This window comes from Gordionus sp. m RMFG-2023, chromosome 2 (assembly GCF_954871325.1).
Source record: "Gordionus sp. m RMFG-2023 chromosome 2, tfGorSpeb1-WG-v2, whole genome shotgun sequence".
Classification (NCBI taxonomy): Eukaryota; Metazoa; Nematomorpha; class Gordioida; order Chordodea; family Parachordodidae; genus Gordionus; species Gordionus sp. m RMFG-2023.
In genome coordinates this window covers 7699896-7713157 of record NC_088776.1, presented here as the reverse complement: position 1 = coordinate 7713157, position 13262 = coordinate 7699896, and positions in this window count along the sequence as shown.

Below are 13262 nucleotides of genomic sequence, written 5' to 3'. Positions count from 1 at the left end.
CGCTTTATAACATGGTTCAAAGTTAATCCCAGTATCAATTTTAATGTGTAATTTTTCTCAAGTGTTCAAAATTCTAAATCTTAATATCAAAAACTATTTTAGTTATCAATTTAAAGTCAAATAATATTAAAACACTAATATTCTCCAGTATTCATAAAAAACAACAGCCTGAAACAAGAATAGTAAGCTCAAAACATCTTAAATATTTGATACATTTATAGTTTAAATATTTTTATTTAAATTATATATATTTATTAATGTACAAAAAATTTAATTTAACAATATATATAGATATAAAAATTATGTATAAAATTTATTATTCATGATATTGATATCCCATGAATTTAAACATAAAAACACTGTTTAAGTGTTTCGGAGGCCATGCGATTTCTTTTCTTTGTTACGGTGTCCACCCCTCTTGAGAAGACACGCTCGCTCTCAACGGATGTACTTTGCTGCGACAAAAAATCTTTAGCCATCATGCAAAGGTACGGAAAACGCTCAGAATTACAGTACGACTTAAAAAAACTCGACTTAACACTACATTTATGAAAAATATAGCTCGCCTAAATTATTAAATTATATTTAAAAAAATTCATATTTTAATTGAAAAATGCATCCGGAATCGCAAATACTTATTTAGTTTTATTAGTTTAAAAATTCCATATGGAAGTGAAGTGACTATTTAAATTCTAAAATTATAAAAGATATTTTATTTTACTTTTAGTGGTGCCAGCTAGACGGCAAATTTGTTGAGATTTTTTCTTTTCTTCATTGTTAGGGATAGGGATATGATTAATAATCATTTTTTTTAACTTTCCAAATTTTTTTTTATTATTTTTAGGGGTATAAATCTAAATTTTTTTATTTTATTCATTTTTTGTTTTTAAAATTATAATTTAATATTATTAACATAAATTTTATTAATAAAAGTTCTCCAATTTAAATCATTTCTTAAATGTTTTACACATTAAAATTGATACTGGGATTAACTTTGAACCATGTTATAAAGCGCTATACTTTTTTTCAGGCGTTAATTATTCACTATTTTATTAAAAAGAATATTATGAGAGCAATTTTTCTCATAGATTATATAAAGGTATAGATATCTATTATCGTAATTTCAGGATTAGTCAATATTTTTCTTGCTAAATAGGCTTATAACGAGAGATTTTAAATATTAAATGCATATAAAAATTATTAAGATATATTTATAATTAATTCTAAAATCTTAATCCTTTAAATTAATAATTATAAATCTACACAATCTAGTTTTCCAATATAATTTAAAATGTCATCGATAGAGATTGATATAAAAGATATTGGTGCAGATAATATATACAAAGTTATTTCTCTGTACAATGATATGTAATTTCCTTCATGAAATATCGCATAAAATTTATTCTCGAAAAAAAAACAAGGTATAAATATCATTGTAAGATGTGCCAAGTAAATTTTATCCTAACTAGAAACTTCAAAGAGGAAATATTTTAATATCCTCAAACTTAATATAATATGAATAAAACAGAGATGAGTTTATGTGATAGTTGATTTTCTGACCCAGTCTATGACAATAACATATTTAAGAATTTTTTTATAAATTAAAATTACAAGAAATATATTAGCATCTCATTTTATCACTTAAAAATTATTATGTACCTTACTACTCGTATATATAATAACATTTTTTGTCCCTTATCTATGATACATCCTCACTGATATTTTAATTTAACATGTTTAGGATATATATCTTTAGCTATTTGCTTTAAAAAAATTGGAAAAAGTTTAAAAATAACGATTATGACAATTGTCACCTATCTATGATACATCCTCACTGAATTTTTAATTTAACATGTTTAGAATATATATTTTTAGCTATTTTCTTTAAAAAATGATAAAAATAGCGATTATGAAAATTGTCACCTATCTATGATACATCCTCTTAAATTTTTAATTCAACATGTTTAGAATATATATTTTTAGCTATTTCCTTTAAAAAAATTTGAAAAAGTTCAAAAATAGCGATTATGACAATTGTCACCTATATATGATACATCCTCACTGAATTTTTAATTCAACATGTTTAGAATATATAATTTTAGCTATTTCCTTTAAAAAAATTTGAAAAAGTTCAAAAATAGCGATTATGACAATTGTCACCTATCTATGATACATCCTCACTGAATTTTTAATTTAACATGTTTAGAATATATATTTTTAGCTATTTCCTTTAAAAAAATTGAAAAAGTTCAAAAATAACGATTATGACAATTGTCACCTATCTATGATACATCCTCACTGAATTTTTAATTTAACATGTTTAGAATATATAATTTTAGCTATTTCCTTTAAAAAAATTTGAAAAAGTTCAAAAATAGCGATTATGACAATTGTCACCTATCTATGATACATCATCACTGAATTTTTAATTTAACATGTTTAGAATATATATTTTTAGATATTTCCTTTAAAAAAATTTGAAAAAGTTCAAAAATAGCGATTATGACAATTGTCACCTATATATGATACTTCCTCACTGAATTTTTAATTTAACATGTTTAGAATATATATTTTTAGATATTTCCTTTAAAAAAATTGAAAAAAGTTCAAAAATAACGATTATGACAATTGTCACCTACCTATGATACATCCTCACTGAATTTTTAATTTAACATGTTTAGAATATATATTTTTAGCTATTTCCTTTAAAAAAATTTGAAAAAGTTCAAAAATAGCGTTTATGACAATTGTCACCTATCTATGATACATCCTCACTGAATTTTTAATTTAACATGTTTAGAATATATATTTTTAGCTATTTCCTTTAAAAAAATTGAAAAAAGTTCAAAAATAACGATTATGACAATTGTCACCTACCTATGATACATCCTCACTGAATTTTTAATTTAACATGTTTAGAATATATATTTTTAGCTATTTCCTTTAAAAAAATTTGAAAAAGTTCAAAAATAGCGATTATGACAATTGTCACCTATCTATGATACATCCTCACTGAATTTTTAATTTAACATGTTTAGAATATATATTTTTAGCTATTTCCTTTAAAAAAACTCAAAAAGGCTCAAAAATGGCGATTATGACAATTGTCACTTATCTATGGTACATCTTCACTGAAATTTTGATTTAACATGTCTACAATATATATTTTTATCTATTTCATTTAAAAAAGTTCAAAAATAACCATCATAACAAATGGCTCTTTTCTATGGTGCATTTTCACTTAAAAATTTAAAAAAATAACTATGATGAATAGTTAATCCAGAGTATTATAATTTAAAGAAGCTTTAAGTAACTTTCCCGCCTATAATATTAATATATACTAAATGTTATTTGACTTTTGGTCAAAAAAAATGATCTAGATATTGGGTTAAGGGTGAAAAAAAGCAACCCTAACTTTAAGTCGACTTTAAAAAAAAAGATCCATATTTTGGGTCGGATTGAATAAAACCACCCGATGTTTGAGTCTGAGTCAGAAAAACGACCCAAACTTTGAGTTGGAGTCGAAAAATACGACCCAAACTTCAAGTTTGAGTCGAAAAATACGACCCAAACTTCAAGTTTGAGTCGAAAAATATGACCCAAACTTCAAGTTTGAGTCGTAAAAAACGACCCATATTTTGGGTCGAAGTCGAAAAAAACGACCCAAATTTTTAGTCGGAGTCGTAAAAAACGACCCATATTTTGGGGTCGTTTTTTTCGGCTTGACTTGGGTCGGAGTCGAAAAAACGACCCAAACATTGAGTCGGAGTCGAATAAAACGACCCGAGCTTTGGGTCGGGGTCGCGACTCGCGGCGTTTTAACAACACTACGGTACAGCTCTGTCAATTTTGCGATATTTGCTTATAAAGATTTAATTATTACTTCATAATGGCCTATTTTATCTTATTTAAGTGCTAAATTTACCTATCTTTTTATTTTTTACTCTAATTTTTTATTATTTTAAACCTAATTAAAATATAGAAAATATATTCAATATATAAACCTGGCTATATTTTTCAAAAAAGGTAATAATTTATACTTAATATTAATTATTTAGAATATTAAGTTAGGTTACTATTTTTTTGGAGGGGCTCATTATTATGTTGTTCAAACGTCGCGACCCCGACCCAGAGTTTGGGTCGTTTTTTTGACTCGGACTTCTTTTTATATTGAATTTTTTTGTTATTTTTTTAAATGTTTTTTATGTTATTTTTTTTTGATATATTATTGTTCTTTTGTGATTGGTTAATTTATTTTATTTTTAAAATAATATACATATATTTTTTTATTTAGGATATTTTTAAATAATATTTTTATAAATTTTATATCAATATAAATACAGTTCTATTTATAATAGATTTTTATAGCTAATAATAGGTATTACAAATATTTAATTTACAATATACGGCTAGCCCGGCCCGGATTTTTTTAAAATATATTATATTTATAATAGATTTTTAGCTAATAAAAGCGATTTTAAATATTTAATTTGATATATATGGCCGGCCCTGTTCGGATATTTTTTTATAAATAATTTTAGGCCCAGCCCGGTGGTATATATAAAAAAATTAAAATACGATCTAGCCCTCTGATATATTTTATTTATTAATTTCTGATTGTAACTTAGCTTATTAACAACAAAATAGGTATTAATTCTTAGTATTATTTAATACTTCTTTGTAGGGTCATTGTCAAATCAATCACTTTTCGGCCGACCCCTTTCGATTTCTTAAAAATGGCCAAATTAGGATTTTAGCAAAATAATAAGTAAGCCTCGAGATTTGGTAAAATAAAAACCTATCTGTCATCTATAAAATCTCCATGATTACATAATATTATTCAGGTCTTTTTAAAAATCGATCAAATCGGGCTTAACATTAATGATAGGCAATATATCAGTATTAAAATTTTTATTAGTTAGTGCATTATGCATCAACATTCAAATGTTTGAATAATCGAAAGGAGGCAGGGTTTAGAATATAGTTTCTTTTGATTTATTTAATAATATATATGTCGTATTGGGGAATCATGTGGGATTCGGAATCCCAACGTGGGGATTCAAGATCTTGAATCCCCACGTTTTATTCGGGATCTTTTTTTTTAAATATTTTAAAAAAAAATATTTAAAAAATATTCCGAATCCCCATGCTCTTTTTTGCGGCTGGCACCATATAATTAAAAAACCAAAATAAGGGATTTAATAAGAGAATTTTTAAAAAAAGTAAATAGTATAAAATTAAGAAATATAATGAATGAAAAGGGATGAGGTTAAGGCTTTTTTGTTTTAAAAAATATATTTACAAAAAATCCGAATTATTGCAACATTTAAGCAGGGACCCGAACCGTTATTTATAACGGTTCAGTTTGGTTACGGTTCAGTATATAAAAAATTATAATAGTTACGTTTTGGTTACGGTGCTTGAGAAGGAATTTATATAAAGGTTCCGTTCGGTTCAGCTAATTATAAAGGTTCATTACGGTTAGAAATTTTTTTTTATTGAAGCAACACCATCTTTTAATTTATTTTTATTATAAGCATTTATGAATTATATATAAAAAAAATATATAAGATTCAAAATAACTCATTTTTAAATATTTATTTGAACATATAAGCTATATATTTTCAAGTATAAATAGATTCCTTTTTGTTCGTAGTGACGATAACACAAAAAGCCCTTTCTACAGAAATTTGTGTTGCTGGAACCTCCTGGTTCAGATATTTATAACAAAAATATATTTTTTTTAAAAAAATATTTAAGGGGATTCGGAATCTTTTTTAAAAAAAAACAATTAAATTATATTTTCACCAGAAAATTTTATTTTTTAGAGATAATTAATATTGTATTACTTTTATGCTTTAAATCATTAAATACTCGAAGGCAATATTTTGTTTCACGCCCGAAAATTCACGGTGTTTTTAAATATTTCAAAACTTTAATGCTATAATTTTTTCACTTTATTGAATTTATTTTATTTATTTCTTTAATTCCATAATCCATAATAACAAAAAATAAATACATATTATAAATCCAAATTTTTACTTAGAAAAAGAAGAATGTCTATTTTTTTTATTTCAATTGTGTACGCCTTTCCTCTAATAGGCGATTGGCTACAGAAAAATAGCCTTTCACTAGAAACCGAATTTGCCTGGGCTGACAAAATTTTACTCTCTAATATTTTCTCAAAAAAGGAAATAAATTTTCCTGCTTCCACAACTTCTAAATATTGCCATTGTTATTTGTTTTATTTTTTAAAATTTTATTTTGATAATATTGATATTGTTATAATTTAAAAAAATATGATAAAACACTAAAATATTAAAACTATATAAAAATATGTAAAAAAAAAATATAAAAACTAAATAAAAATATATATTGGTCCTTAGCTTTTTTTAAAAAAAAACATTTTGATAATCTCAACTTAAAATTTGTTCGTTGTTATAAATAATTAAGTTTTAACAATCTCTAAATGAGTCTGACCTTATTTGTCTCAACCTAAAGATACATAGTATTTTTCCTTATTCATATTTGATATTTTAGAACGGCTAACTCAATATTACATCCAGAAAAATAAACCATTATAATTTTTTATATACTGAACCGTTATAAATGTTTGGATCCCTGCTTAAATGTTCAATGAAATGCCATATTGCATTGAATAATTGTTGCAATAATTCGGATTTTTTATAAATATATTTTTTAATATTTTCTATAACAAAAATGTCTTAACCTCATCCCTTTTCATTCATTATATGCCTTAATTTTATACTATTTACTTTTTTTTAAATTCCCTTTTTAAATCCCTTATTTTGGCCTTTTAATTATGTGGTGCCAGCCGTAAAAAAGAGAAGAAAAAGTAATTATATTATTTTATTTTTTATTCATGGGGATTCGGAATATTTTTTAAATATTTTTATAAAAATATTTAAACAAAAAGATCCCGAATAAAACGTGGGGATTCAAGATCTTGAATCCCAACGTTGGGATTCCGAATCTCACATGATTCCATATCCCAAATACGACATATATAATATATATAATTTATTTAATAATATATATAATTTATTTTAGCCAATTTGCGCAAACATCTTCTAACCAAACATCCTGAAGTAATCAATGATTCGCCACCTTTGCCTGATTCTATTATAGGGGCAAGAAAACTTACAACAGACGATAATTTTCATTTAAATAAATTAATACTCAAATATATCATCAATGAAAATATTTCATTTAGAACGTATGATAGTAAAAATTTTAAAGACATCTTTACATATTTAAACAAAACCTCCAAAGTTTGGTGCAGGCAAACTGCTATGAAATATTTAAACAATATATATAACGAGGCTAAAACAAATATTATGAATTCCTTCCATAATTATAAAAATAAGATGGCAATAACAACAGACATATGGACCAGCAATAATTTAATAAGTTATTGCGCCATAACGGTCCATTATATAAATGATAAATGGAATATAACTAATGCCTTATTATCAATTACGGAATTTGCCCACCCTCACACGGGTGAAGATATTAAAGAATTATTATTATCAATAATGACAGAGTACAAAATAATAGATAAAATATCATCCATTACCCATGATAATGGATCGAACATGCTTTCGGCGGGAAAGCTCATAATTCCTTTAATTCGTGAGACATATAACCAAAATTTTAACACAATTAGATGTCTTGCCCACATTATTAATTTGATTGTACAAGAAGGACTGCCAACAATCTCAACAGATTTAGAAAAAGTTGAGATGTTGGTGAAAAAAATTCATAAAAGTCCTTCCTTGATGCAGGATTTTGTTGATATTTGTAATTGCAAAATTCCATTAGATGTGTCAACTAGGTGGAATTCAAAGTATCTCATGCTTAGTAAAATTAATAAGGTATTAATATTAATATTTAATTTTTTTACTGTTTGATTTATAGAATTTAGAAACTATTGTTAAAATGGGGAAAAGATGTATCAATGAAAATTTTTACATTAATACAGATGAGAGTAGAATGTTAAAAGATATAGAGGATTTTTTATATCCTTTTTATAAAATAACGTGCGAGATAAGCACGAATACATCTACAATAGGGATGTATGCACTATATTTAGATACGATTCAAATATTACTGGTAACAAGTATTGAAACCAGTAATAATAATGTTATAGTAGAATCGTCTAGATCTATGTTGGCTAAATGCCAAAAATATATCAATATTATGGACAATTTCGAAATATATGTGTGTAGTTTTCTTGATCCACGTATCAAGAAAACATTCATACCTTTATGGATGAACAAAGAATGTTATTCCAGAAATATCAGAAAAAGACGATAATTGTGAAATGATGTCAATAACTATCTTAAATAGTCTGAGAAGGTATATATTTAATATTCTATAACTATTTTAAATTTTCTCAAAGTTGATATATTTAATTTTAATAATTTATTTTATATTTTTAGGAAAGCCTCGTTAGTTCCAATGGTGAACGAGATCGCCGAATACCTAGCTGATCCAGTAGTCTCAGCAACGACTACAGTGTTGGATTGGTGGAGCTGTAATTCTGAGCGTTTTCCGTACCTTTGCATGATGGCTAAAGATTTTTTGTCGCAGCAAAGTACATCCGTTGAGAGCGAGCGTGTCTTCTCAAGAGGGGTGGACACCGTAACAAAGAAAAGAAATCGCATGGCCTCCGAAACACTTAAACAGTGTTTATGTTTAAATTCATGGGATATCAATATCATGAATAATAAATTTTATACATAATTTTTATATCTATATATATTGTTAAATTAAATTTTTTGTACATTAATAAATATATATAATTTAAATAAAAATATTTAAACTATAAATGTATCAAATATTTAAGATGTTTTGAGCTTACTATTCTTGTTTCAGGCTGTTGTTTTTTATGAATACTGTAGAATATTAGTGTTTTAATATTATTTGACTTTAAATTGATAACTAAAATAGTTTTTGATATTAAGATTTAGAATTTTGAACACTTGAGAAAAATTACACATTAAAATTGATACTGGGATTAACTTTGAACCATGTTATAAAGCGCTATACTTTTTTTCAGGCGTTAATTATTCACTATTTTATTAAGAAGAATATTATGAGAGCAATTTTTCTCATAGATTATATAAAGGTATAGATATCTATTATCGTAATTTCAGGATTAGTCAATATTTTTCTTGCTAAATAGGCTTAAAACGAGAGATTTTAAATATTAAATGCATATAAAAATTATTAAGATATATTTATAATTAATTCTAAAATCTTAATCCTTTAAATTAATATTTAGAAATCTACACAATCTAGTTTCCAATATAATTTAAAATGTCATCGATAGAGATTGATATAAAAGATATTGGTGCAGATAATTTATACAAAGTTATTTCTCTGTACAATGATATGTAATTTCCTTCATGAGATATCGCATAAAATTTATTCTCGAAAAAAAAACAAGGTATAAATATCATTGTAAGATGTGCCAAGTAAATTTTATCCTAACTAGAAACTTCAAAGAGGAAATATTTTAATATCCTTAAACTTAAAAATATAATATGAATAAAACATAGATGAGTTTATGTGATAGTTGATTTTCTGACCCAGTCTATGACAATAACATATTTAAGAATTTTTTTATAAATTAAAATTACAAGAAATATATTAGCATCTCATTTTATCACTCAAAAATTATTATGTACCTTACTACTCGTATATATAATAACATTTTTTGTCCCTTATCTATGATACATCCTCACTGATATTTTAATTTAACATGTTTAGGATATATATCTTTAGTTATTTGCTTTAAAAAAATTGGAAAAAGTTTAAAAATAACGATTATGACAATTGTCACCTATCTATGATACATCCTCACTTAATTTTTAATTTAACATGTTTAGAATATATATTTTTAGCTATTTTCTTTAAAAAATGTTAAAAATAGCGATTATGAAAATTGTCACCTATCTATGATACATCCTAACTTAATTTTTAATTTAACATGTTTAGAATATATATTTTTAGCTATTTTCTTTAAAAAATGTTAAAAATAGCGATTATGAAAATTGTCACCTATCTATGATACATCCTCTTAAATTTTTAATTTAACATGTTTAGAATATATATTTTTAGCTATTTCCTTTAAAAAAATTTGAAAAAGTTCAAAAATAGCGATTATGACAATTGTCACCTATATGATACATCCTCACTGAATTTTTAATTTAACATGTTTAGAATATATATTTTTAGCTATTTCCTTTAAAAAAATTTGAAAAAATTCAAAAATAGCGATTATGACAATTGTCACCTATCTATGATACATCATCACTGAATTTTTAATTTAATATGTTTAGAATATATATTTTTAGCTATTTACTTTAAAAAATTGAAAAAAGTTCACAAATAACGATTATGACAATTGTCACCTATCTATGATACATCCTCACTGAATTTTTAATTTAACATGTTTAGAATATATAATTTTAGCTATTTCCTTTAAAAAAATTTGAAAAAGTTCAAAAATAGCGATTATGACAATTGTCACCTATCTATGATACATCATCACTGAATTTTTAATTTAACATGTTTAGTATATATATTTTCAGATATTTCCTTTAAAAAAAATTAAAAAAGTTCAAAAATAGCGATTATGACAATTGTCACCTATCTATGATATATCTTCACTGAATTTTTAATTTAACATGTTTAGAATATATATTTTTAGATATTTCCTTTAAAAAAATTTGAAAAAGTTCAAAAATAGCGATTATGACAATTGTCACCTATATATGATACATCCTCACTGAATTTTAAATTTAACATGTTTAGAATATATATTTTTAGCTATTTCCTTTAAAAATATTTGAAAAAATTCAAAAATAGCGATTATGACAATTGTCACCTATCTATGATACATCATCACTGAATTTTTAATTTAACATGTTTAAAATATATAATTTTAGCTATTTCCTTTAAAAAAATTTGAAAAAGTTCAAAAATAGCGATTATGACAATTGTCACCTATCTATGATACATCATCACTGAATTTTTAATTTAACATGTTTAGAATATATATTTTTAGCTATTTCCTTTAAAAAAATTTGAAAAAATTCAAAAATAGCGATTATGACAATTGTCACCTATCTATGATACATCATCACTGAATTTTTAATTTAACATGTTTAAAATATATAATTTTAGCTATTTCCTTTAAAAAAATTTGAAAAAGTTCAAAAATAGCGATTATGACAATTGTCACCTATCTATGATACATCATCACTGAATTTTTAATTTAACATGTTTAGAATATATATTTTTAGATATTTCCTTTAAAAAAATTTGTAAAATTTCAAAAATAGCGATTATGACAATTGTCACCTATCTATGATACATCATCACTGAATTTTTAATTTAACATGTTTAAAATATATAATTTTAGCTATTTCCTTTAAAAAAATTTGAAAAAGTTCAAAAATAGCGATTATGACAATTGTCACCTATCTATGATACATCATCACTGAATTTTTAATTTAACATGTTTAGAATATATATTTTTAGATATTTCCTTTAAAAAAATTTGAAAAAGTTCAAAAATAGGATTATGACAATTGTCACCTATATATGATACATCCTCACTGAATTTTTAATTTAACATGTTTAGAATATATATTTTTAGCTATTTCCTTAAAAAATTTTAAAAAGTTCAAAATAGGATTATGACAATTGTCACCTATATATGATACATCCTCACTGAATTTTTAATTTAACATGTTTAGAATATATATTTTTAGCTATTTCTTAAAAAATTGAAAAAGTTCAAAAATAACGATTATGACAATTGTCTATGATACATCCTCACTGAATTTTTAATTTAAAATGTTTAGAATATATATTTTTAGCTATTTCCTTTAAAAAATTTGAAAAAGTTCAAAAATAGCGATATGACAATTGTCACCTATCTATGATACATCCTCACAAATTTTAAATTTAACATGTTTAGAATATATATTTTTAGCTATTTGCTTTAAAAATTTGAAAAAAGTTCAAAAATAACGATTATGACAATTGTCACCTATCTATGATACATCCTCACTGAATTTTTAATTCAACATGTTTAGAATATATATTTTTAGCAATTTGCTTTAAAAAAACTCAAAAAAGTTCAAAAATGGCGATTATGACAATTGTCACTTATCTATGGTACATCTTCACTGAAATTTTGATTTAACATGTCTACAATATATATTTTCATCTATTTCATTTAAAAAAGTTCAAAAATAACCATCATAACAAATGGCTCTTTTCTATGGTGCATCTTCACTTAAAAATTTTAAAAAATAACTATGATGAATAGTTAATCCAGAGCATTATAATTTAAAGAAGCTTTAAGTAACTTTCCCACCTATAATATTAATATATACTAAATGTTATTTGACTTTTGGTCAAAAAAAATGATCTAGATATTGGGTTAAGGGTGAAAAAAAGCAACCCTAACTTTAAGTCATCTTTATAAAAAAAAGATCCATATTTTGGGTCGGATTAAATAAAACGACCTGATGTTTGAGTCTGAGTCAGAAAAACGACCCAAACTTTGAGTTGGAGTCGAAAAATACGATCTAAACTTCAAGTTTGAGTCAAAAAATACGATCTAAACTTCAAGTATGAGTCAAAAAATACGACCCAAACTTCAAGTTTGAATCGAAAAATACGACCCAAACTTCAAGTTTGAATCGAAAAATACGACACAAACTTCAAGTTTGAGTCGAAAAATATGACCCAAACTTCAAGTTTGAGTCGAAAAATACGACCCAAATTTCAAGTTTGAGTCGAAAAATACAACCCAAATTTTGAGTCGGAGTCGTAAAAAACGACCCATATTTTGGGTCGAGGTCGTTTTTTTCGGCTTGGACTTGGGTCGGAGTCGAAAAAAACGACCCATATTTTGGGTCGAAGTCATTTTTTTCGGCTTGAACTCGGGTCGAAGTCGTAAAAAACGACCAAAACTTTGAGTTAGAGTCGAAAAAACGACCCAAAATTTGGGTGAGCTGCGTTCGAGCCGACTCGGCTAAGCCGATTAACAACACTAATCGCCATATGTTATCAGCACTATTTATGATTCAAGGGAATTTCTTATTTCCCGCCATTTGTAATTCCAGGTATACACCCCCTTTGCCAAAAGCCAGGCTATGATAAATTAATTATAGAAATTTAACTATCTTCGGTCTTATTGAAAATTTGTCAAAATTATT